General features: G+C 55.8%; 1 pseudogene; it reads right to left on the bottom strand.

Annotated features, from left to right (window-relative positions):
• The window catches only part of LOC133340736 (protein kinase C beta type-like), a 31,217-nt pseudogene extending 6,450 nt beyond the window's left edge, over positions 1-24,767 (bottom strand).
• Positions 24,768-24,981: the final 214 nt, after the last annotated feature.

Raw genomic sequence — 24,981 nt, 5'->3', positions numbered from 1 at the left:
TGGGTGGCCAGCACCAGGCCAGGCCGCCTTTGTCTCCCCGACGCTGATGTTTACCCACACCAGGAAATAATTTAAGGCCGAGTCGACCTAGGGGATGCCCGGCACCGATGTAGATATTCGCCACTGATGTCGGGTGGGATGGCCCTGAGCAGGAGTCGAACTCGGGGTTTTTTGCCGGGTGCGTAGCGCAGATCGCTAACCACTGCGCCACAGTTCCCCAAACACACACACGCACACAGCAAAAGTGTAAACTCGCATATTTACATATTCAAATCATTCAAACGACATACGCAAACACAAGCGTTTACATATACAGTACCCCCGTATAGCCTTGACGGACTGCTGGGGCAAGTGCTGTTCGCGATCAGCAGCTGTGGAAGGCCGGCACGGCACACGAGGGGGTGGGTGGCCAGCACCACTACCAGTACCCCCGACCGCCTTTGTCTCCCCAGTGGCGATGTTTACTACACACCGCACCGTGTACAGTACTAATTTGAGGCCGAGTCGACCTAGGAGAGGCCCAGGACCGGTTCAGATCAATCGTCACTGGTGTTGGCCGTGAGCGGGAATCGAACCCGGGTCGCCAGGTTCATAGCGCAGCGCGCTAACCGCTACACTACCGCTCCCGTACACACACACGTTCACACACACACGCACTTTCACAGATACACACACAAGTTCACAGACACACACGCACGTTCACAGACACACACACACGTTCACACGCACACACACATCAATAGCACTCACACACACCCACGCACTGAGACATAACGAACACAGGCAACCTACAGCCGTACACTCACTCGCTCGCACACTCACGCACACACACACGTTCACAGACACACACTCACTCACGCACACACACACACACGTTCGTAACTCGATTCCCGATCACGGCCAACACCAGTGACGATTATCTGAACCAGTCCTGAGCCTCCCCTAGGTCGACTCAGCCTCAAATGAGTACATTAAACACACACACGCCCTAACATCACACACACCCTAACAATATACACACACCCCCACAATACACACACCCTCACTACACAAACACACCCAAACAACACACACACGCCCTAACGATACACACACACCCTAACGATACACACGCTCACCCTAACACACACGCCCTAACAATACACACACACACACCATGACAACACACACACACCGTAACAACACACACACCCTCACAAGACACACACAATACACACACCCTCACAACACACACACAATACACACACCCTCACAATACACACACAATACACACCCCTCACAACACACACACAATACACACACCCTAACATTACACAACCACACACTCTCAGTTGCATTGCACATACTGAGATTATGCACACGCTAAGCTGACAAAGATCCCCGTATAGCCTGAACAGGCGATTGGGGCAAGTGCTGTTCGCGAGTACCCATGAAGGCCGCCACGGCATACGAAGGAGCCGGTGTGGTTAGCACCACGCCCGGCCGCCTTTGTCTCCCCGGTGGCGATTTGAGTTTGATACACACCGCACACCGGGCACTCGTTTGAGTCTGAGTCGACCTAGGCGAGGCACAGGACCGGTTCAAGGATTCGTCGCTGCCATCGGACGTAAGCGGGAATTCGAACTCGGCGCAGTGCGCTAACCACTGCGCCACCGCTCCCCACACGCACATACGCTCTCTCTCTCTCCCTGCCATCTGTAGGAACCACACACACACACTCTCTCTCTCTGCCATCTGTAGGAACCCCACGCACACACACTCTCTCTCTCTCTCTGTCATCTGTAGGAACCCCACGCACACACACTCTCTCTCTCTCTGTGTCATCTGTTGGAACCACACACACACACTCTCACTGTCATCTGTAGGAACCACACACACACTCTCTCTCTCTCTGCCATCTGTAGGAACCCCACGCACACACACTCTCTCTCTCTCTGTGTCATCTGTAGGAACCCCACGCACACACACTCTCTCTCTCTCTGTGTCATCTGTAGGAACCACACACACACTCTCTCTCTGTCATCTGTAAGAACCACGCACACACTCTCTCTCTGTCATCTGTAGGAACCACACACACACTCTCTCTCTGTCATCTGTAGGAACCACACACACACACTCTCACTGTCATCTGTAGGAACCACACACACACTCTCTCTCTGTCATCTGTAAGAACCACACACACACACTCTCACTGTCATCTGTAGGAACCACACACACACACTCTCTCTGTCATCTGTAGGGACCACACACACACACTCTCTCTCACTGTCATCTGTAGGAACCCCCCCACGCACACACACTCTCTCTCTGTCATCTGTAGGAAACACACACACATACACACTCTCTATGTCATCTGTAGGAACCCCACACACACACACACTCTCTCTCTCACTGTCATCTGTAGGACCCCCCCCCCACACACACTCTCTCTCTGGCATCTGTAGGACCCCCCCCCCCCCCCACACACACTCTCTCTCTGTCATCTGTAGGAACCCCACGCACACACACACGCGAGCGGGCTGAAGGGCGTCAAGGTCGGGGCAACGGGAACTCCCCCCCACCCTCATACCCCACCCCCCTCCACCCCTCCTCGCCCACACAGCCCCCCCCACACTACCACCACCCCCACCACCACCACCACCCCCACCACCACCACCCCGCTCAAACCTCTCACCGCTTCTCCGTTCAGCGTCCAACCCTATCAGCAACTCACCACGCGGGCGCGTCTCAGCCTCGGCGAAATCATGAAAGCTCAGCAGGTGCACGCCTGCGTGGCGCCCTCCACCCGTGCGTGGATTGGCAGGCTGCCCTCGGACTATCCGTGCCGTGGTTGGTGGTGATGATGGTGGGGCTGGCTACGCTGCTGCTACTGCTCCTGCTGCACTTGGCTACTGATGTAGATTGCTCACCCCGAGCCCTCATTACTCTGATAGTGGCATTGCCTTTGAGCTGTGTACGCCTTTTGGCGTCCTCTGGTCGAGCACCAATTGAGACGAGGCTCAAAAGAAAGCCGTCTCTGGTGTGGACCAATCAGCTTCAAGGACAGTGCCATCATATTAATTATCAGAGTGTGTGTTTTGTTTGCGTTTTGACCACAAGCGTTGTGGTTAATGCAGTGACATGATTCCTCGTAAAAAGGTTTCAGTTTTGTTGCCAGAAAAAAGGGGGAAACACCAATTTCGATTTAAAGCTTTCGTGACTGCAGGGATTCATCTTCTAGGTTCTTTCGGTAAAGTCATGCTGTCTCCCCGACAGACCTGGTTTTCACCTGAGGACGGCTGCTTGCGTTGTGGCCGAAACGTCGTGAGAATTATTTTATGATGTTTTATTTTTATTTTATTTTTATTTCCCTTCTACGTGACATTACCGAAAGAACCAAGAAGACGAAACCCCAATTATGAAGAACAGGCTGCTCCTGCTGCAGGTGGCAGCCTGTAGTCGAGCAGGAACAGGCTGTTCCTGCTGCACGTGGGTGCCTGTAGTCGAGCAGGAACAGGCTGTTCCTGCTGCAGGTGGCAGCCTGTAGTCGAGCAGGAACAGGCTGTTCCTGCTGCAGGTGGCAGCCTGTAGTCGAGCAGGAACAGGCTGCTCCTGCTGCAGGTGGCAGCCTGTAGTCGAGCAGGAACAGGCTGTTCCTGCTGCAGGTGGCAGCCTGTAGTCGAGCAGGAACAGGCTGCTCCTGCTGCAGGTGGGTGCCTGTAGTCGAGCAGGAACAGGCTGTTCCTGCTGCAGGTGAGTGCCTGTAGTCGAGCAGGAACAGGCTGTTCCTGCTGCAGGTGAGTGCCTGTAGTCGAGCAGGTACAGGCTGTTCCTGCTGCAGGTGAGTGCCTGTAGTCGAGCAGGAACAGGCTGTTCCTGCTGCAGGTGGCAACTGTGGACTCGTCTCCATCGGTGCCATTCGCACGCGGGAAAATGACCGGAGATGACCCCGAGACGACTTGCAGCAGTGACGGCAAATTCGAAGATAAACCCCGAGGCCTCCACAGATGGAGCAAGTGCTGTTAGCGAGCAGGCCCTCCCCACCACCACCGACAAAGACAAAGATCCCCCGCATAGCCCGAACAGCCTTTTGTGGCAAGTGCTGTGAGCGAGTAGCACCTATGAAGGCCCGAACGGCACACGAGGGGGCGTGGGTGGTCACGCCCGGCCGCCTTTGTCTCCCCAGTGCCGATGTGTACACACCGCACCGGATACTCACACAAGAGCGGGCGATGAGTCCGCGAGCAGGTGGGTAGGGCAGGTGAGCAGGGCAGGTGAGCAGGGCAGGTGAGCAGGGCAGGTGAGCAGGTGGGATGGTGGGTTGGTGAGTCGATGAGGGTTGAGACAGTGATCGGGTTAGACCGCGGGCACGGGGAGGAGATGGGGATTGCGAGGTTCAGTGTGGCGAGGAGGAAAGACGAAATCGTGAAGACAGTGACACACACGCGTGTTGGCACATTGACACACACGCGTGTTCACACATTGACAAAGATAAAGATCCCCCGCATAGCCTTAACAGACTGTAGGGGAAAGTGCTTTTAGCGAGCACCTATGAAGGCCGGCACGGCACACGAGGGGGTGGGTGGCCAGCACCACGCCCGACCGCCTTTGCCTCCCTAGCGGCAATGTTTACACACCGCACCAGGTACTCGTTTGAGGTTGAGTCGACCTAGGGAAGGCCCGGGACCGGTTCAGATAATCGTCACTGATGTTGGCCGTGAGCGGGATTCGAACCCGTGTCGCCGGGTTCGTAGCGCAGCGCGCTGACCACTGCACCACCGCTCCCCACCACCACTGACACACACACACATAGTGACACGCGTGCACACTCCGGAACGCCGCGTCCTCTCCGATCTTCCTCTCCCGTTGCCCATTTCTCACTTTTTCATTTCTCGGATGAAGAGGTTTGAGTGCGAACGCACTCCCACACTAACACAATCACGCAAAGCTAAAGATCCCCCGGCCGGCACGAGCCTCAACAGACTGCAGGGGCAAGTGCTGTTCGCGAGGAGCACTTATGAAGGTTGCCCCCACGGCGCACGAGAGGGCCGCCTTTGTCTCCCCAGTGGCGATGTTTACTACGCTCTGCGCACCAGCTACTCAGTTGAGGCTGAGTCGACCTACGGGATGAAACCGCCACTGGCTCCGATCAAACACAGACGCGCAAAATGCACCACCACTCCCACGCTCCTGGGTGCACAGTCATACAGAGGCAAAGATGGCCCGTATAGCCTACGCAGGCTTCTGGGGCAAGTGCTATGAAGACCGGCATGGCGTACACAGTGGTGCTGTGGTTTTCACTGCCCGGTCACCTTTGTCTCCCCAATGGCGATGTTTACTACGCACCGCAGCAGTTAATCATTTGAGGTCGAGTCGACCTAGGAGAAGCCCAAGACCGGTTCAAATCTTTGTAACTGCTAATAACTTGTAGGAACACAAGGGGAGACACGGGGTGACACGGGTAGACTCAGGATAGACAATGAATAGATTCAGGAGACATTGAAAAATGAGGGGAGATTCAGGGAAACTCGGGGAAAATCAGGGAGACACGGGGAGACCCTGGGAGACATGGGGAGGCTCTGGGAGACACGGGAAGCTCTGGGAGACACGGGGATGATCTGGGAGACACGGGGGGGGGGGGCTTTGGGAGACACGGGGAGACCCTGGGAGACACGGGGAGACCCGGGGAGGATTTGGGAGACACGGGGAGACTTTGGGAGACACTGGCAGGCTCTGGGAGACACGGGGAGACCCTGGGAGACACGGGGAGACACAGGGAGACACGGGGAGACACGGGAGGCTCTGGGAGACACGGGGAAACACGGGGAGACACGGGGAGACACGGGGAGACTGTGGGAGATACGGGGAGACTGTGGGAGACACGGGGCATCTCACCTGCGAGCTGAGAGATTTGTCGGCGCCGGGACACGAGAAGGTGACGAACTCGTGACATCTCTTGTGCACCACAAGACTGCACACTGACACAGCACCACCACCACCATCATCACCACCACCATCATCACCACCACCATCACCACCACCACATCGTCAGTCACGAGCGATCTACTGCTGGATGAAGCCCCCCCCCCCCCCCCCCTCAATCCGCCACCGCCTCTCGCGTATCTTGCCGTGAAAACAATCCGTCGGGCTCCTACGCGCCGTCGAGGGGCGATTCCATCGCTCCGTCTCCTTTCGTTCTCTCACTCTAACTCTCTCACTCTCTCACTCTAACTCTCTAACTCTCACTCTCTCACTATCCCACTCTCTCTCATTCTCTCACTCACTCTCTCACTCTCTCACTCGAACTCACTCACTCTCACTATCTCATTCTAACTCTCTCACTCTCTCACTCTCTCTCACTCACTCACTCTCTCACTCACTCTCTCACTCTCTCACTCTCTCACTCTCTCACTCTCTCACTCTCTCACTCTAACTCTCTCACTCTCTCACTCACTCTCTCACTCTCTCACTCTAACTCTCTCACTCTCTCACTCTAACTCTCTAACTCTCTCTCTCACTCTCTCACTATCCCACTCTCTCTCATTCTCTCACTCACTCTCTCTCACTTTATCTCACTTACTCTCACTCTCTCACTCTCTCTCACTCTCTCTCTCAGGTGAGCTCATCAGGCTGGCTGGGCGAAGGACCTCCGGCCACCCCGTGGAGGCACCGTGGGGTCGTTTGACCGAACACCACCTGCCCATGGGGCTGGTGGACGGCTTCCCTGAGCGGAGGCATGCCCGTGGTTGGACACTTTGGTGGCGTGCTCCACCACCACCACCACTCCCTCCAGGAGGGGGTGGTGGTGGTGGTGCTTCAAGGACATCGTTTTTAACGCGGAAAAGATGCTGCGTTAAAGCGATAAACGATTTGCCTGCAAGTAATGCAGGGACGGTGACGACCGGCGAGATTGGGCGCGCTACGCACACACACACACACACCGCACACACACACCGCACACACACACCGCACATACACACACACCGCACACACACACACCGCACACAGACACCGCACACACACACCGCACACACACACACCGCACACACACACACCGCACACACACACCACGCACACACACCACGCACACACACCGCACACACACACACACCACACACACACACACCGCACACACACACACCGCACACACACACCGCACACACACACCGCACACACACACCGCACACACACACACCGCGCACACACACACACCGCGCACACACACAACACCGCGCACACACACCGCGCACACACACACCGCATACACACACTGCGCACACACACAACACCACACACACACACCGCACACACACACCGCACACACACACCGCGCACACACACACACTGCGCACACACACAACACCGCGCACACACACACCGCATACACACACCGCGCACACACACAACACCACACACACACACACCGCGCACACACTCACACCGCACACACACACACACCACCGCGCACACACACACCACGCACACACACACCGCGCACATACACAACACAAACCACATACACACCGCACACACACAACACACACCACATACACACCGCACACACACACAACACACACCACACACACACCGCGCACACACACAACACACACCACACCCCGCGCGCACACACCGCACACACACACCGCACACACACACACCGCACACACACACCGCACACACACACCGCACACACACACACACCGCGCGGAGAGCGAGAAGACGGGACGAGCCGCCGTGTTACTACATCGCTCCGCTCAGCCCGCTCGGCTCGAGAAAGTAGCTCATCGTCGACCGCACAGACACCGCGTTATAACGGTGCGTGTTCTGCGTTATAACGGTGCGTGTTCTGCGTTATAACGATGCGTGTTCTGCGCTATAACGGTGCGTGTTCTGTGTTATAACGGTGCGTGTTCTGCGTTATAACGGTGCGTGTTCTGCGTTATAACGGTGCGTGTTCTGCGTTATAACGGTGCGTGTTCTGCGTTATAACGATGCGTGTTCTGCGCTATAACGGTGCGTGTTCTGTGTTATAACGGTGCGTGTTCTGCGTTATAACGATGCGTGTTCTGCGCTATAACGGTGCGTGCTCTGCGTTATAACGGTGCGTGTTCTGTGTTATAACGGTGCGTGTTCTGCGTTATAACGATGCGTGTTCTGCGCTATAACGGTGCGTGCTCTGCGTTATAACGGTGCGTGTTCTGCGTTATAACGGTGTGTGTTCTGCGTTATAACGGTGCGTGCTCTGCGTTATAACGGTGCGTGTTCTGCGTTATAACGGTGCGTGTTCTGTGTTATAACGGTGCGTGTTCTGTGTTATAACGGTGCGTGTTCTGTGTTATAACGGTGCGTGTTCTGTGTTATAACGGTGCGTGTTCTGCGTTATAACGGTGCGTGTTCTGTGTTATAACGGTGCGTGTTCTGCGTTATAACGGTGCGTGTTCTGTGTTATAACGGTGCGTGTTCTGCGTTATAACGGTGCGTGTTCTGCGCTATAACGGTGCGTGTTCTGCGTTATAACGGTGCGTGTTCTGCGCTATAACGGTGCGTGTTCTGCGCTATAACGGTGCGTGTTCTGCGTTATAACGGTGCGTGTTCTGCGTTATAACGGTGCGTGTTCTGCGTTATAACGGGCAGCGCGCGGTATGTGTTATAACGGCGGTGGGGGTGGCGTTATAACGGGGGGGGGGCGTTATATCAGGGGGGGGCGTTATAACGGGAGGGGGGGCGTTGGAAGAACCGCGCCGCAGCGAACACGCGGCGCTGTGCGAGCATCTTCAGCGCGATGAGCGAGGACTTTTGTTACCGTGGCGACCGACTCGGGGGTCGCCCCCTTGCAGATGGAACTCGTGCCGGGATCTCGTCACGCAACGCGCAGCCCCAGGACTCGCGGACCAGGACTCGTGTACCAGGACTCGCGGACCAGGACTCGTGTACCAGGACTCGCGGACCAGGACTCACGGACCAGGACTCGCGGACCAGGACTCACGGACCAGGACTCGCGGACCAAGACTCGCGGACCAGGACTCACGGACCAGGACTCGCGGACCAGGACTCGCGGACCAGGACTCACGGACCAGGACTCGCGGACCAAGACTCGCGGACCAGGACTCGCGGACCAGGACTCGCGGGCCAGGACTCACGGACCAGGACTCACGGAACAGGACTCGCGGGCCAGGACTCACGGACCAGGACTCACGGACCAGGACTCGCGGACCAGGACTCGCGGACCAGGACTCACGGACCAGGACTCACGGACCAGGACTCGCGGACCAGGACTCACGGACCAGGACTCGCGGACCAGGACTCGCGGACCAAGACTCACGGACCAGGACTCACGGACCAGGACTCGCGGACCAGGACTCGCGGACCAAGACTCGCGGACCAGGACTCACGGACCAAGACTCACGGGCCAAGACTCGCGGACCAAGACTCACGGACCAGGACTCACGGACCAGGACTCGCGGACCAGGACTCGCGGACCAGGACTCGCGGACCAAGACTCGCGGACCAGGACTCACGGACCAGGACTCGCGGGCCAGGACTCACGGACCAGGACTCACGGAACAGGACTCGCGGGCCAGGACTCACGGACCAGGACTCACGGACCAGGACTCGCGGACCAGGACTCACGGACCAGGACTCACGGACCAGGACTCACGGACCAGGACTCGCGGACCAGGACTCACGGACCAGGACTCGCGGACCAGGACTCGCGGACCAAGACTCACGGACCAGGACTCACGGACCAGGACTCGCGGACCAGGACTCGCGGACCAAGACTCGCGGACCAGGACTCACGGACCAAGACTCACGGGCCAAGACTCGCGGACCAAGACTCACGGACCAGGACTCATGGACCAGGACTCGCGGACCAGGACTCGCGGACCAAGACTCGCGGACCAGGACTCGCGGACCAGGACTCGCGGGCCAGGACTCACGGACCAGGACTCACGGAACAGGACTCGCGGGCCAGGACTCACGGACCAGGACTCACGGACCAGGACTCGCGGACCAGGACTCACGGACCAGGACTCACGGACCAGGACTCACGGACCAGGACTCGCGGACCAGGACTCACGGACCAGGACTCGCGGACCAGGACTCGCGGACCAAGACTCACGGACCAGGACTCACGGACCAGGACTCGCGGACCAGGACTCGCGGACCAAGACTCGCGGACCAGGACTCACGGACCAAGACTCACGGGCCAAGACTCGCGGACCAAGACTCACGGACCAGGACTCATGGACCAGGACTCGCGGACCAGGACTCGCGGACCAAGACTCGCGGACCAGGACTCGCGGACCAGGACTCGCGGACCAGGACTCACGGACCAGGACTCACGGACCAGGACTCGCGGACCAGGACTCGCGGACCAGGACTCACGGACCAGGACTCGCGGAACAGACTCGCGGACCAGGACTCGCGGAACAGACTCGCGGACCAGGACTCACGGACCAGGACTCGCGGACCAGGACTCGCGGACCAGGACTCGCGGACCAGGACTCACGGACCAGGACTCACGGACCAGGACTCGCGGACCAGGACTCGCGGACCAAGACTCGCGGACCAGGACTCACGGACCAAGACTCACGGGCCAAGACTCGCGGACCAAGACTCACGGACCAGGACTCATGGACCAGGACTCGCGGACCAGGACTCGCGGACCAAGACTCGCGGACCAGGACTCGCGGACCAGGACTCGCGGACCAGGACTCACGGACCAGGACTCACGGACCAGGACTCGCGGACCAGGACTCGCGGACCAGGACTCACGGACCAGGACTCGCGGAACAGACTCGCGGACCAGGACTCGCGGAACAGACTCGCGGACCAGGACTCACGGACCAGGACTCGCGGACCAGGACTCGCGGACCAGGACTCACGGACCAGGACTCGCGGACCAGGACTCGCGGACCAGGACAATGAGCGGCTCGAGAGGGTTGTCACGAACATCCCCATTGCGTTTGGTGTCTCTTGCTTGCTAAGCCGTGGCGTCGTCACCCCCCCCTCCACCACCACCACTGCCCCCCCCCACCCCCCTCCAGTTAAGGAATGAAGGAAGAAAAATCATGCACACGCACGGATTCTGGTGGTTGTTGCGGTGGTTGTGGTTTCGTTTTACATGTGATTGTTATGGTTGTTGTTGTTGTGGTTGTTGTGCTTGTTATAGATGTTGTGATTGTTGTGGTTTGCTTGGTATGGTTGTTGTTGATGCTGCTGCTGTTGTGGTTGTTATAGTTGTTGTGGTTGTTGTGGAGTTGTTGTGTTTTTGTTGTTGTTGATGCTGTGGTTGTTTTTGGTGCTGCTGATGGTGTGGCTGTTGTTGTTATCGTTGTTGTGGAGTTGTTGTGGTTGTTGGTGGTGTGGTTGTTGTTGGTGGTGTGGTTGTTGTTGGTGGTGTGGTTGTTGTTGGTGGTGTGGTTGTTGTTGTTGCTGCTGTGGTTGTGGTCGGAATGTTTATGCAGAGGCCACAAAACCCCAGACAGGCCCACGAGAAAAGCAATTCCTGAAATGTTTTTTTATTAAGTAAAACAGGACAGTTTATTCATGTTATTGTTGTAATTTAATTTGTACAAACAAGCACATTTACTTTGGAGTGCGTCCCAGCAGCCAGCGAGGGTTATGTATTTTCTGCGTGTGTGTGTGTGCGAGTGACTTGCCGTCCGGCAAAAACAACCCCAGATCTCCTCGTTGGTGTCGGACGGCAACGCTGTGGTGGACAGTACTGTGGGGAGAGGGCCTGTTAAGATTGGACATTCCCCTCATGGCGTTTGTACCCACCACAGCGGCCAAATATTAAAACACGAATGTTTTTTACTTGCATAGTGAAGTAATTGTATTTTTTTACTTGCTATACAGCCACATAAGACGACAAATCGCTAACCGTAAACACCCAGTCGTTCGTAAAAGTTGAAGGCGGTATAGTACTATAGTAATAGAGCAAGTGCAGAATTACTGAAACCGATATTGATATCTTGAAAGCATTTAGCGCGGGGCCCTTGAAAGTGCGGGGCCCGTAGCTACTACACGTGTAGCTACTACACGTGTAGCTACTACACATGTAGCTACTACACGTGTAGATACTACACGTGTAGCTACTACACGTGTAGCTACTACACGTGTAGCTACTACACGTGTAGCTACTACACGTGTAGCTACTACACGTGTAGCTACTACACGTGTAGCTACTACACGTGTAGCTAAATGTGTAGTAGCTACTACACGTGTAGCTAAATGTGTAGTAGCTACTACACGTGTAGCTATACACGTGTTGTAGCTACTACACGTGTAGCTACTACACATGTAGCTACTACACATGTAGCTACTACACGTGTAGCTGCTGTTACTACGAGGATAATCGGGCACTGCACAGGACGCGTTTCCGTGGGGATTGGAAGGGGATGCCTTGGTGGGTTCCCGCACACCACCCGCTCCGTGCAACTCTGCCAGGGCCCTTGACAAGGTCACACTCGCACGAGACGACTTGTCCCAGTCCTCTCGTTGCACGGGAGACTCTCTGTGAGGTTAGCGGCGTGCGTGGCACGTCAGAAGGGGGTCCCGCAGATCGATCCTAGCGACTAGCGGGGCTTCTCCCTCCCCCCAGTGTGGAAGAGGAGGAGGAGTGGGTGAGTGGGGGGTGGGTGAGTGGGTGAGTGGGGGGGGTGGGTGAGTGGGGGGGTGTGTGAGTGGGGGGGGTGTGTGAGTGGGGGGGGGGGTGGTGTGTGAGTGGGGAGTGTGAGTGGGGGGGTGAGTGAGTGAGTGGGGGGGTGGGTGAGTGGGGGGGGTGGGTGGGTGGGGGGGGGTGGGGGGTGTGAGTGGGGGGGTGGGTGGGGTGGGTGAGTGGGGTGGGTGAGTGGGAAGGTGGGTGAGTGGGGGGGGTGGTGGGGTGGGTCAGGGTGTGTGAGTGGGGGGGTGGGTGAGTGGGAGGTGGTTGAGTGGGGGGGTGAGTGGGGGGGTGGTGGGGTGGGTGGGGGGGGGTGTGAGTGGGGGGGTGGGTGAGTGGAGGGGATGGGTGGGGGGGTGAGTGAGTGAGTGGGAGGTGGGGTGAGTGAGTGGGGGGGGGTGAGTGGGAGGGGGAGTGGGGGGTGGGGGGTGTGTGAGTGGGGAGGTGGGTGAGTGGGGGGGTGGGTGGGGAGGGTGGGGGGTGTGAGTGGGGGGGTGAGTGAGTGGGGGGGGGTGAGTTGGGGGGGGGGGGTAATTCCTGGCAGAGGTTTAACGTCGCCTTGCCAGGCACGTCGAGGAAGAGAGCAGAACGGCACTCCGCTCCGATGCCAAATTTCCTGTTCGTCTGCTACAGCAGAGGTGCAGGTGAATTGTCAATACGACCTGCCATGCCTCCTTCAATGCGACCTGCCATGCCTCCTTCAATGCGACCTGCCATCCCTCCTTCAATACGACCTGCCACCCCTCCTTTACTGACCTTGGCCAAGGCCTACGACACCACTGTGCCAAGTGTTAGGGCTTCGTGTTGTTGTTGTTATTGTGTTGGGATTCCCCAACTCTCTTTGCTCATTAAGGGACCTCCGTTATAGGCGGAGTTTGACTTCTATATATTTTGGGGGGGGGTCCCTTTGTACCCCCCACATTAGAAATCGCGGGTGCATATAATGATTAAAAAAAATGTATTCGTACCTCTAAACTACTGAAAATAAATTTATAAATGTGTCCAGTGCCCCCCGCCCCCCCCATCTCGACCCATGACCTTCGTGACGGTGGGCAGGCCCGGGTAAATCTGCATGGGCCGTGTTGTGGTAACCTTTGTGCGTGTTCACCTTGTGGTGACACAGCCATTCACCCCCTCCCCCGGCTTCGCCCGGACTCCCTTTAACACCTTCGCGAGCGCGTCGCGTGTGAAACTTTCCATGGATATTTCCATCAGCTGGTACTGACAACAGCGGGTAAGCGGCGGACGGGCGGATCGATGCCACGGGGTGCGATCAAGGGAACGGGGGGGGGGTGGCGGGGTGAGAGAGGCGGGGGGAGGGAGAGGGGAGGGAATCGGGGTGGATAAGGGGGGGGGGGTGTTTCCTCTTTTCACAATGAAAGGGCTCCTTCCTCTTTCAATGTCAAAAGAAGAGAATAAAAATATAAATAAACTCGCTATCAGCACCCCGAGGAGTGTGGGCCCAGGTTCTGCAAATTCACACGCAGACCCACACGGAAAGCCCAAAACCGCGGTGTGGCGCGTTGCAGAGGTTTGCCCAGGTTCAGAGGTCGGCGGCCGCCCCGGTTAATACTGCGGGCGGTTTTGAGCGTGAAACGGAACGTCGAAAAAAATCAAACCACGTGCAGTCTGCTTCGCGATGGGTCGACGGACGATCCCGTAACGCCGTTTGCAAGGAGTTAAACAAACGTATTTATTTTTAAATATATCCATTTAACTACTTTTGTATTTTAGCAGGTAAGGCCCGCTGAGCTATGTAGAAGCGACCTGGCTATCACGAATGATAGGCTCGGCGAAGTGGCTTATCATCATCACCATCACGTGGAAATGTATAGCAGCCCATATCCTCTGAACGCGCAACGCTCATTCTAAACGCGGGATGGGAAAACAGACCGGAGGACCCGGAGAAAAATCCACGCGACCACGGGGAGACGGAGAGAGACACCGCACACTCCAAATATACAGCGGCAGGCGTCGTCAGGGTCGGAATCGAACCCACGACTTCCTGCGTACCGGGCGAGGGAGTTAACATCTCCTAGCCACCGCGACGCCCACTGTTGTTTGTTGTTGGGCCATTGTTGCGTGCGTTCAAATTTCACAAATATGAAAAAAATCACCTGAAAAGCAACCACCACCAGCCACCACCCCCCAACACCACCACCAGCCACCACCCCCCACCACCACCCCCCACCACCCACCACCACCCACCACCACCCCCCACCACCCACCACCCACCACCACCCCCCACCACCCCCCACCACCCCCAACCCACCACCACCCCCCACCACCACCACCCACCACCCCCCACCACCCCCCACCACCACCCACCACACACCACAATTCCCACCACACACTACCACGCCCCACCACCCACCTCCCACCACCAAATGTTTTGGGACAAGTGCTGTTAGCGAGCACCTGTTAAGGTCAGCACGTATTTCACGACGCGGTGGGTGGCCAGCACCATGCCCGGCCGCCTTTGTCTCCCCAGTCGTGATGTGTGCACGCCCACACAATGTTCTCGTGAGAGGCTGCGTCGATCTGGACCCGATGCCGATGTTTGTCGCCGTGAGCGGAAATCGAACACGGGTCGCCGGGCTCGTAGTACAGTGCGCTAACCACTACACTACCGCTACCATATATATGCAAAGATAAAGGTGCCCCGTGTAGCCTTAACAGACTGTCGCAGGCAAGTGCTGTTAGCGAGCACCTATGAAGGCAGGGATGGCACACGAAGGGGGTGGGTGGCAACAACTCCACGCGCGGCCGCCTTTGTCTCCCCCCAGTGGCCGTGTTCACACAAGGCTGCGTCGACCCTAGGTTCAGATAACCACCAGCGGTGGTGGCCGTGAGCGGGAATCGAACTCGGGTCGCCAGGTTCGCAGCGCGGCGCGCTACGCCACTACACTACAACGCGTTACGCTTCCACGTGCGCGGGTCACGTGACAGATGTGACGTCACAGCTCACTTGCTATGCAAATAAAATGCATTATTGAGCTCCCCCCCCCCCCCCCCAAAAAAAAAACCGTGTATTTTTATAATTTGTGCATGGTGTGCAGTCTGGAAAGTACCCACATGGCAAATTTGCAGTTTGTTGCATGTCGGGAATTACGCTAAACATCTTGAACAGACACAAATATTCACAGCTTTGCCTTTGATATACATGGAGATATATTTAATGTATTTATGTTGAGTGAGTTGCTTTCCTTTCCTATGCATTCTTGGCACTCTGATCGGGGTTTCCCGTGCTGCTTGTCGCTGCCATTTCCTGACCTGCCACCCCAACAGACAGCGGCGTAGCGCTTCTGCTTGGCCGTGCTCGAGAGGAGATGGAGCGGATTTGACCGACGGCTCTCACACACAGCAGCGGTGTCAAGATCGACGGGGGAGGGAGGGGGGCAGCCGGGGGGTGGGGTCCTGACCCCCCCCCCCCCACCTCGTGCAGCGGAGTGAGCGGGGAGGTTTTTCCGCAACACGCCTGTGTTTGTATGGAAATAGGAGGCGAACAAAAACACCCATTAAGTTATGATCTCCTCGCCTGCGGCTGTAGCTGCTTTATGCCTTTCAACAACACCAACAGCGAAGTTGCGAGTTCGCTGCGCGGACCCCAACGGTGTTCATCTGCCAATGGGAGGGGGGAAGCATCTATATACAAAAATATATATATACAAAAAGATATTTCCAAATAATAAATATATATCCAAAAATATATCTACAAGAAATATATATATACAAAAATATATTTCCAAAAATGCATCTACAAAAATATATATCCAAAAATATATATCCAAAAATAAATATCCAAAAATATATATACAAAAATACATCTACAAAAATATATATCCAAAAATATATAGACAAAAAACGGATAGACAAAAAAATATATCCTAAAATATATACATGAAGCCGCGTGTTAAGTACAAACGGATTTGAACATGTTGTTATTCTTCTTGACAGCCCTTCGTCAACCCAGTGCTGCATTGGTCTCCCCACGCCGTGCGGGGGGGAGGGGGTCATGGGAGTTGGATGGCCGCAACTTCGCCGCGCCTCGCTGCACATTTGCTTGGCGCTTGGATCGAGGGGTCGCTCTTCGGGTGTGAGCCGTGGCCTCGGGAATTGAGCTTGCCAAAACTGCGCCACGGATCCCTTCGCGATGTGGATGTGTCGGTCTTAGGCCACGTATTGATCTTGCAACGTTTAACCACGGCGACCTACGTTGTTGTGTGTGTGAGTGTCTGTGTGTGTGAGTGTCTGTCTGTGTGTGTGAATGTCTGTGTGTGTGAGTGTCTGTGTGCGAGTGTCTGTGTGTGTGAGTGTATGTGTGTGTGTCTGTGTGTGTGAGTGTCTGTGTGTGTGAGTGTCTGTGTGTGTGAGTGTCTGTGTGTGTCTGTGTGTGACTATGCGTGTGTCTGTGTGTGTGAGTGTCTGTGTGTGTTGTATCTCTATGCAAGTCTATGGGTCTCTATGTCAGTCATTGTATCTCTATGCAAGTCTATGGGTCTCCATGTCAGTCACTGTATCTCTACGTAAGTACTACGGGTCTCCATATCAGTCACTGTATCTCTACGTAAGTACTACGGGTCTCTGTGCGAGTCACTGGATCTCTGTGCAAGGATAATGGATATGGCGAGAGATTTAGAAGCATTCGGTGGAAGGAAATCGGAGAGACGAGCCCCTTGCGGTAATGGGACTTCTGGCTTTGCACAAGCCGTGAGTCTATGGGTCTCTATGCAGGTCTATGGGTCGTGTAAGCGTATGTGAATCTGTGGGTCCGCACGTAAGGCTGTGTAATTGTTACGCGTCTGTGTGTAAGTCTGTGGGTTGCTATGCAAGTCTGTGGACCATGTAATTGGACATCTGTGAAACAGAGCTTCTGAGCTCATCGGATTCCTCCAGGATAAATACAGACGCCGATTGTGTAATCGTGTGCGAGTCCGTCTTCAAGTCTGTGTGGTTCTCTATGCAAGTGTGTGGATCATGTAAATTGTATGCTAGTGTGTCTATGAGTCTGTATGTAAGTCTATGAGTCTCTATGTAAGACTATGATTATCTACGTAAGTCTATGAGTTTGTATGCAAGTCTGTGAATCTCTATGTAAGTCTATGATTATCTATTTAATTCTATGAGTTGTATGTAAGTCTATGATTATATATGCAAGTCTATGATTCTCTATGTAAGTCTATGAGTCAATATGCAAGTCTATGAGCCTCTATGTAAGTCTACGCGTCTCGATGCAAGGCCACGTTTCTCCCTCTACTAAATAAGTCGACGGATCGGTACGGAAAGGATAACGCGCGTGGCTAAGAGAAGTGGTACAGAACAGAAGCACACGGAGGGAGTGCAAATGTACACATGCCGATCGGCCCATCTGTGACAAAGAGCTTCCATGGCTCATGGGCTCCCTCGAGTCTAAATCAAGATCGTGATTCGGATGTACGCTTGAACTTCTTCTGCGCCGTACGTAGCCAGCCGTGATGATCACAGTGCGCGGGTGGAAAGGCAACGAAGCAAACACAAGAAGCCGTTCCAAAGTTATGAGTTTTCAATACCAAAGCGCGCGTTTCCTTCCAGACGACCGCAGAAGCGCAACGGGAAACGGGGGAAAAAAAACGGAACTCGTTGGCGAATCGACGACCGTCACTCCGTGCGGTGTCCGAGACTCCGGGCTGAGAAGTCGCGACCGACCGACCGACCGACGCGTCTGGCTGAGCGCGCGCCCACTTTGCGCCGTCCTTCTCGACGTCGAGGGGCGGGTGGTGGTGGCGGAGGGGGGAGGGGGTCCCTTTTTTGCTTTGATGTGCGTTGTTTGCTTTGATTATTTTCAATTTATTTTTAATTTGTAATTTTATTTTACCATTTTTAGTTCTTATTTTTATTGCGGGTTTTTTTGCTAATATGATTTTCTATTTTTTTAATTCTATTTACGTGACTTTACCGAAAGAACCAATAATACGAATGTGGAATTTGACACCAACTCGACAGAACGCCCAGTGGACAGGAGCGAGTCGCTTGTGAGCCGGGCGCGTGCCCGCCTCCTCCTGTGCACAAGCCGTGAACGCGCGCGCGCTGTTTGCCTCGTAGTCGTCTACAGCTGTTGAGAGTGCTGTTCACTCTGTAACTGTATACATGTGGGTGAGTTTCGATTTGAAAGGTTTCGTGACTGTAGGGATTCATCTTCTTGGTTCTTTCGGTAAAGTCACGTAGAAGGTAAATAATAAAATAATAAAATAAAACATAATAAAATGAAATTCTCACGACGTTTCGGCCACAACGCAAGCAGCCGTCCTCAGGTGAAGAACAGGTCTGTTCGAAAAACAGCGTCTGAAAAACAGGTCTGTCGGAAAGACAGCGTCTGAAGAACAGGTCTGTCGGAAAGACGCTGTCTTTCCGACAGACCTGTTCTTCACCTGAGGACGGCTGATTGCGTTGTGGCCGAAACGTCGTGAGAATTGTACTAATATGCTCAAAATGTCCCCCCCCCCCCAATATATTGCTATAAAATAGATTTCTGTTTATATGATTGTGGTTATGGTTGTACTTTGTTAATCCCTAATCTCTGTCATTAACATACAATGCAACAAGAAAAGGTAAAAAAAACAGAAATGTAACTTTTAGACATTGTAAAAAAGAAAAAAAATACATCCTATGTGTTAGTGAATTATTTAAGATTTTAGGCAGGAAATGGCAGGAAATTAATCTTCAATTTTTTATTTTTTTTCTGGGGGTGGACCCACAGACCCCCTGAAAGATTTGGTTCCCCCCAATGTTGACTCCATGGCTACGGCCTTGGGGTGTGTGGCTCTCTCTCAACAGTGGGGAGCACAGGTGACGCATCTGCCAGTCATCTCTCGATCCTCCGCTTAGCACGGTGGGCTACGTACGGTGCGAAGGAAGTTCAACGTGCACGTGTGACACCTGGGTCTGCCCCGTGACCTCAATGCCAGCGGGCGTTGTGAGTGTCAGTCATCTCAATCGGTCATCCCAATGGCACCTGGGTCTGTCCCGTGACCTCAATGCCAGCAGGCGAGCCTTCGACACTTCACGCGGCCTCAAGGTGCACCTAGCCTGGCACAAGTGCCGTGGTGACGTCACGGCCACGTTAGTGCTGAACGGCGGCGATTGTTGTTGTTGTGTCTCAATGTCGCGAATATTTGAACCGATCCTGGGCCTCTTCGACAGGTGGATGAAGCCTTTATCGAGTAACCCCCCCCCCCCTCTCCGCGGCGTGTAAACATTTGCGTTGGGGGGGGGGAGACAAAGGCGGTCGGGCCGGCCACGGCTCTGAACCACACCGCACCTCGGTGCGCCGTGCTGACCGTAACAGGTGCTCGCCAACAGCACTTGCCCCCACGCCGGCCTGTGAGGCTATATGGCGGCACTTTCCCTTTGTGTCGAGGTGGGGGTGGGATGAACGAGATGGCGCGGTGACTCATCGACACTCGTCCTTGTGTCAGCAGCAATTGTGCAGAATTCATTAAAAAAATACGTTCCTGGGCTACAAAGACAAAGATCCCCCGAGTAGCGTAAGCAGACCGTTGGGGCAAGTGCTGTTAGCGAGCGGCACCTATGAAGGCCGGCACAGCACACGAGAGGGGGGGTGTGGGTGGGTGGCCAGCACCACGCCCGGCCGCCTTTGTCTCCCCCGGTGGCGATGTTTACAACAGCGCACCTCGGTACTCATTTGAGGCTGAGTCGACCTAGGGGGAGGCCCAGGACCCGGTTCAGACAATCGCCACTGGCGGTGTTGTGCCGTGAGCGGGAATCGCCGGGTTCGTAGCGCAGCGTAGCGCTAACCGCTGCACCACCGTTCCCGGACGACACACACACAAACTCACACTGTGACTCATTAACCTCCTTTATTTAACCACTTGACAGCCCATCCAGATTCGTTATCTCTTTAGAGCCCACGTGCGCGCGCGTGTGTGTGCGTTGCAGATTGCTGGGGGGTGAGGGCGGGGGAGCGGTGGCGCAGCGATTAGCCTACGCGCTGTCAAACCCGGCGACCCGAGTCCGATTCCCGGATTACGCCCAACATCGGTGACGATTAGTCCGAAGCGGTACGGGGCATCCCCTAGGTTGACTCAGCCTCGAAATGACTATCTGGTGCGGTGTGTGTCAACATCGTCACGAGGGAGACAAAGGCGGCCGGGCGTGGTGCTGGCCACCCACCCCACCTCGTGTGCCGTGTCCGGCCTTCATAGGTGCGCAACTGACAGCACTTGCCCTAACGGTCTGTTAACGCTACCCTGGGGATCTTTGTCTTTGTTGATGACCGCGTGTATTCCGTATGGATTTATGGCTGCCGTATGTACACAAACACACGGGGGGCTTTATTTCAACTGGAGCTGTCCAGGCCTGAGAAATAAATCCCTGTATGTAAACAACAAACACAAAGGTAGCCGTGTAGCCTTCACAGGCTGTAGGGGCAAGAGCTGTGAGCGAGCATCCCACGCAGGCCGGCACGGCACACGAGGGGGTGGGTGGCCAACACCACGCCCGGCCACCTTTGTTTCCCCAGTGGCGATGCTCACACATCGCACCAGGTACTCATTTGTGGCTGAGTCAACCTCGGGGAGGCCCAAGACCGGTTCAGATAATTGTCTCTGGTGCTGACTGTGAGCGAGAATCGACGAAGGCAAAGATCCCCCGTATAGCCTGTAACAGACTGTTGGGGCAAGTGCTGTTAGCGAGCACCTAGTTTGACACACAAAGCAACAAAGACAACCGCCATTCGCCACTAAGTGGCGGTGGCGTCACCACGGCGCTTGTGCCAGGCTAAGTGCACTTCAAGGCCACGTGAAGTGTCGAACAGTGAGACACACACACACACAGACAAAGACAAAGATCCCCCATGTAGCCTTAACAGACTGTAGGGGCAAGTGCTGTTAGCGAGCATCTATGAAAGCTGGAACGGCACATGAGGCGGTGGGTCGACAACACCACGCCCGGCCGCCTTTGTCTCCCCAGTGGCGATGTTTACACACCACACCAGGTACTCATTTGAGGCCGAGTCGACCCAGGGGAGGCCCAGAACCTGGTCACATAACCGTCACTGGGTGTTTGCCGCGCGCGGGAATCGAACTCGGCCCGCCGGGTTCGTAGCGCAGCGTAGCGTGCTAATCGCTGCGCCACCGCTCCCCGCTCACACCCACGCGCACAGAGTGAGACACGCACGCGCGCGCACAAAACGGCGTGTCGCTCACCTTTGCACTGGTAGCCTTGCTTCCCCACGCCCCTGGTCACACACACGGACGGACAGAGAGACAGAGGGACAAAACAAGACGGTCAGTCGTACACCGCTCACGGAGCGCTCAGTCCCACAGGCCTCCACCGTGACCTCGGCCTAAAGGTCGAGCGGCCTTGCAGAGGTCAGCGCTTCGAATGCCCCTCTCTCTCTCTCCCGGGGCGGCAGTGTGAAATAATGGGGGGGTCGAGTTTCTTCAACACTGCACCCGCCCCCCGCGTCCCCCCCCCCTACCCCCCTCTGTGCACCGACCCACCACAGTGAAGTCGATCGGTAGGTCGCGCGCGTGCGGTGGGGGGGTCACGTGTGGGCACCACGGGATGGGCAAGGGTGGCAGCGTGGCGGCGTAGAAGCTCAACAACAACAGAGGCATCGTCTTTGGTTCTTTCGGTAAATCCACGTTGATAGAAAAATAATAATTATAATAAAAAGAAAGTGAATACAATTTTTAAAATAATAATAAAATGAAAATAAACGAAGAATATGAATTCCTGCAGTCACGAAAGTTTTAAGACAAAATTGAACAAAGAGCAATTTCAGTTTCTAGCCGAATTTCGTTAAACAACAACAACAACAAAAGACCTCAACATTTTAAGTGCCGCAATGCATTGTGGTGAATACGGGAACGGCTCCTTGATGAATAACGGGTCATGAAGCAGCCGCGGGTTGCCGACTCCTGCTCCGTGGAGAGAGAAAGAGAGAGAGAGGCTCTTGGGAGAGGGGCTGAGGCTTCCCCCAGCAGCAGCGTGATCCAAGCAAATTCCAGGGATGCGCCTTTATCTCGACGCATTGAGAGATCCGGCACGTGATCGCGGTCCTTTCCACCACCACCACCAGCTCCCACCCCCTCCCCTCCTACTCCCTCCTCATCCCTCCTCCCCTTCCTCCTCCTTTCTTCTCTCGCAACCTTTTCCAAGATGAAAAGGTCACGGGGTCAAAAGCAATTAATTAAGACGTGGGAGGAAAGCGTGTTGGGCGAGGAATCATTACGGCCATTAGTCTAATGGAGAAGACGCGAGGGGGTGGAGAGCCGGGGGGGGGGGGTGATGGGGAGTGGAGGTCAAGGTTAGGGTGAGCTTGAAGTATTATGGTCATCGTTAGGACTCGTGTTTATGGGGTTATCGGGTTCGGTTCAGTTGTGGGGTGGTGGTTTAGGGTCAGTGTTAGGACCGGCGTTAGGGTGAGCGTTCGGGCGATCGAATAGGGTTAGTACCAGGGTCGGCGTTAGTGTTGGGATCAGGGCTAGTGGTGATGGTTAGTGTGTGGAGTTGGGGTCAAGGATGGGGTCAGGGCTAGTGGTGATGGTTAGTGTGAGGAGTTGGGGTCAGGGCTAATGGTGATGGTTAGTGTGAGGAGTTGGGGTCAGGGTTAGGGTCAGGGCTAGTGGGGATGGTTAGTGTGAGGAGTTGGTGTCAAGGATGAAGTCAGGGCTAGTGGTGATGGTTAGTGTGAGGAGTTGGGGTCAGGTATGGGGTCAGGGCTAGTGGTGATGGTTAGTGTGAGGAGTTGGGGTCAGGGCTAGTGGTTAGTTAGGGTCAGGATGAGTATCACGCTCAGGATTTAGGTCTTCTGGAGGTGCCCTGGTTAAGTTGGTGGTTCCATTACCATCACCCCATGGACATCACAGCAAGGCGATGCAGGGAACGTGACCAGATAGACGAGCAGACCGACCGACGGACACAGAGATCCAAAGACAGATCGGCAGACAGACGGGCACAGAGATAGACAAAGACAAAGATCCCCCGTATAGCCTTAACATACTCTAGGGGCAAGTGCTGTTAGCGAGCACCTATGAAGGCCAGAATGGTACACGAGGGGGTGGGTTGCCAGCACCACACCCGACCGCCTTTGTCTCACTAGTGGCAATGTTTACACACCGCACCAGGTACTCATTTGAGGCTGAGTCGACCTAGGGAAGGCCCGGGTCCGGTTTAAATCATCGTCACTGGTGTTGGCCGTGAGCAGGAATCGAACCCTTGTCACATGGTTCATGGCGCAGAGACAGACCCACAGACGGATATATCGACGGGCAATAGAGATCGATAGCACGCACGAGCAGAGAGCAAACGCGCACAGACAGACACACAGACACGTGACCAAACACACACACACACACAGGAAGACAGACGCACACATGGACACGCACGCACAGACACGCACGCACAGTCACGCACGGACAGACACGCACAGTCACGCAGACACACAATCACACGCGGACACGCGCGTGCACGCACAGAGACGCGCGCACAGGCAGACACGTACACACGTACACACAGACACACACACGGGGAGCGGCGTGGGGTGGGGGGTGATGCAGGGGTGCGGGAGCACGTGAGCGATTTGCGGGATGAGGGTGGGGGGGCGCGGGGGCTGCGTGGTGATGGTGGGGGGGTGATGGAGGGGTGGGGGGCTTGTGGGGGTTGGTTGGAACGGGGGGGGGGGGTGGATGTGATGAGGGTGGGAGGATTGTAGGGGGTGATGGGGGGGAGGGGTTGTGGGGGATGATGGGGGAGGGGCTTGTGGGGCGTGATGGGGGGAGGGGGTGAAGGAAGGTGATGTGAGGCGGGGGGGGGAGCTGTGGGAGATGATGGGGGGGGGATACAAAGACGGACGGGCTAACAGCACTTGCCTCGACAGGCGGGGGACGAGAGAGGGGGGGGGGCTGTGACGTAGGGCGAGGGGCGGGGGGCGGGGCTTGTGGGGGGGGGGGGGGGGGGAGATCCTCACCAGATGAAATCGGTGCAGTGGCTGCAGAACGTGGGCTGCTTGAAGAACCTGGGCACGAACTGGTGGTCCTTCACCTCCGACACGTTCTTCTGCTTGAGGGGCGCCCTTCCGCGCGAAGCCCCGCGGCGCCTTCTCCTCCCCGTCCCCCATGCTGCCCCGCTGCCCCCGCTGCCCCGTCCAGAGCTGCCCTCCCCCTCCCTCCCTCCCACCGCGGGGCTCGAACCCGCGACCTCCCAACTCCGGGGCGACTCCGGGGCCCGTCGGGCTCCGGACCCCCTCGGTTCCAGTTTATTCGCCCATCGGGGTACCGGGGGGTGACCGCGTTGTGACGACCCCACCACCACCACCCCCACCACCCCCACCA

The sequence above is a fragment of the Lethenteron reissneri genome, chromosome 10, assembly GCF_015708825.2.
Source record: "Lethenteron reissneri isolate LAM-NWPU_2019-01 chromosome 10, ASM1570882v1, whole genome shotgun sequence".
Taxonomy (NCBI): Eukaryota; Metazoa; Chordata; class Hyperoartia; order Petromyzontiformes; family Petromyzontidae; genus Lethenteron; species Lethenteron reissneri.
Note: the sequence above shows the minus strand (reverse complement) of the source record. Positions and strands in the feature narration are given on the sequence as shown.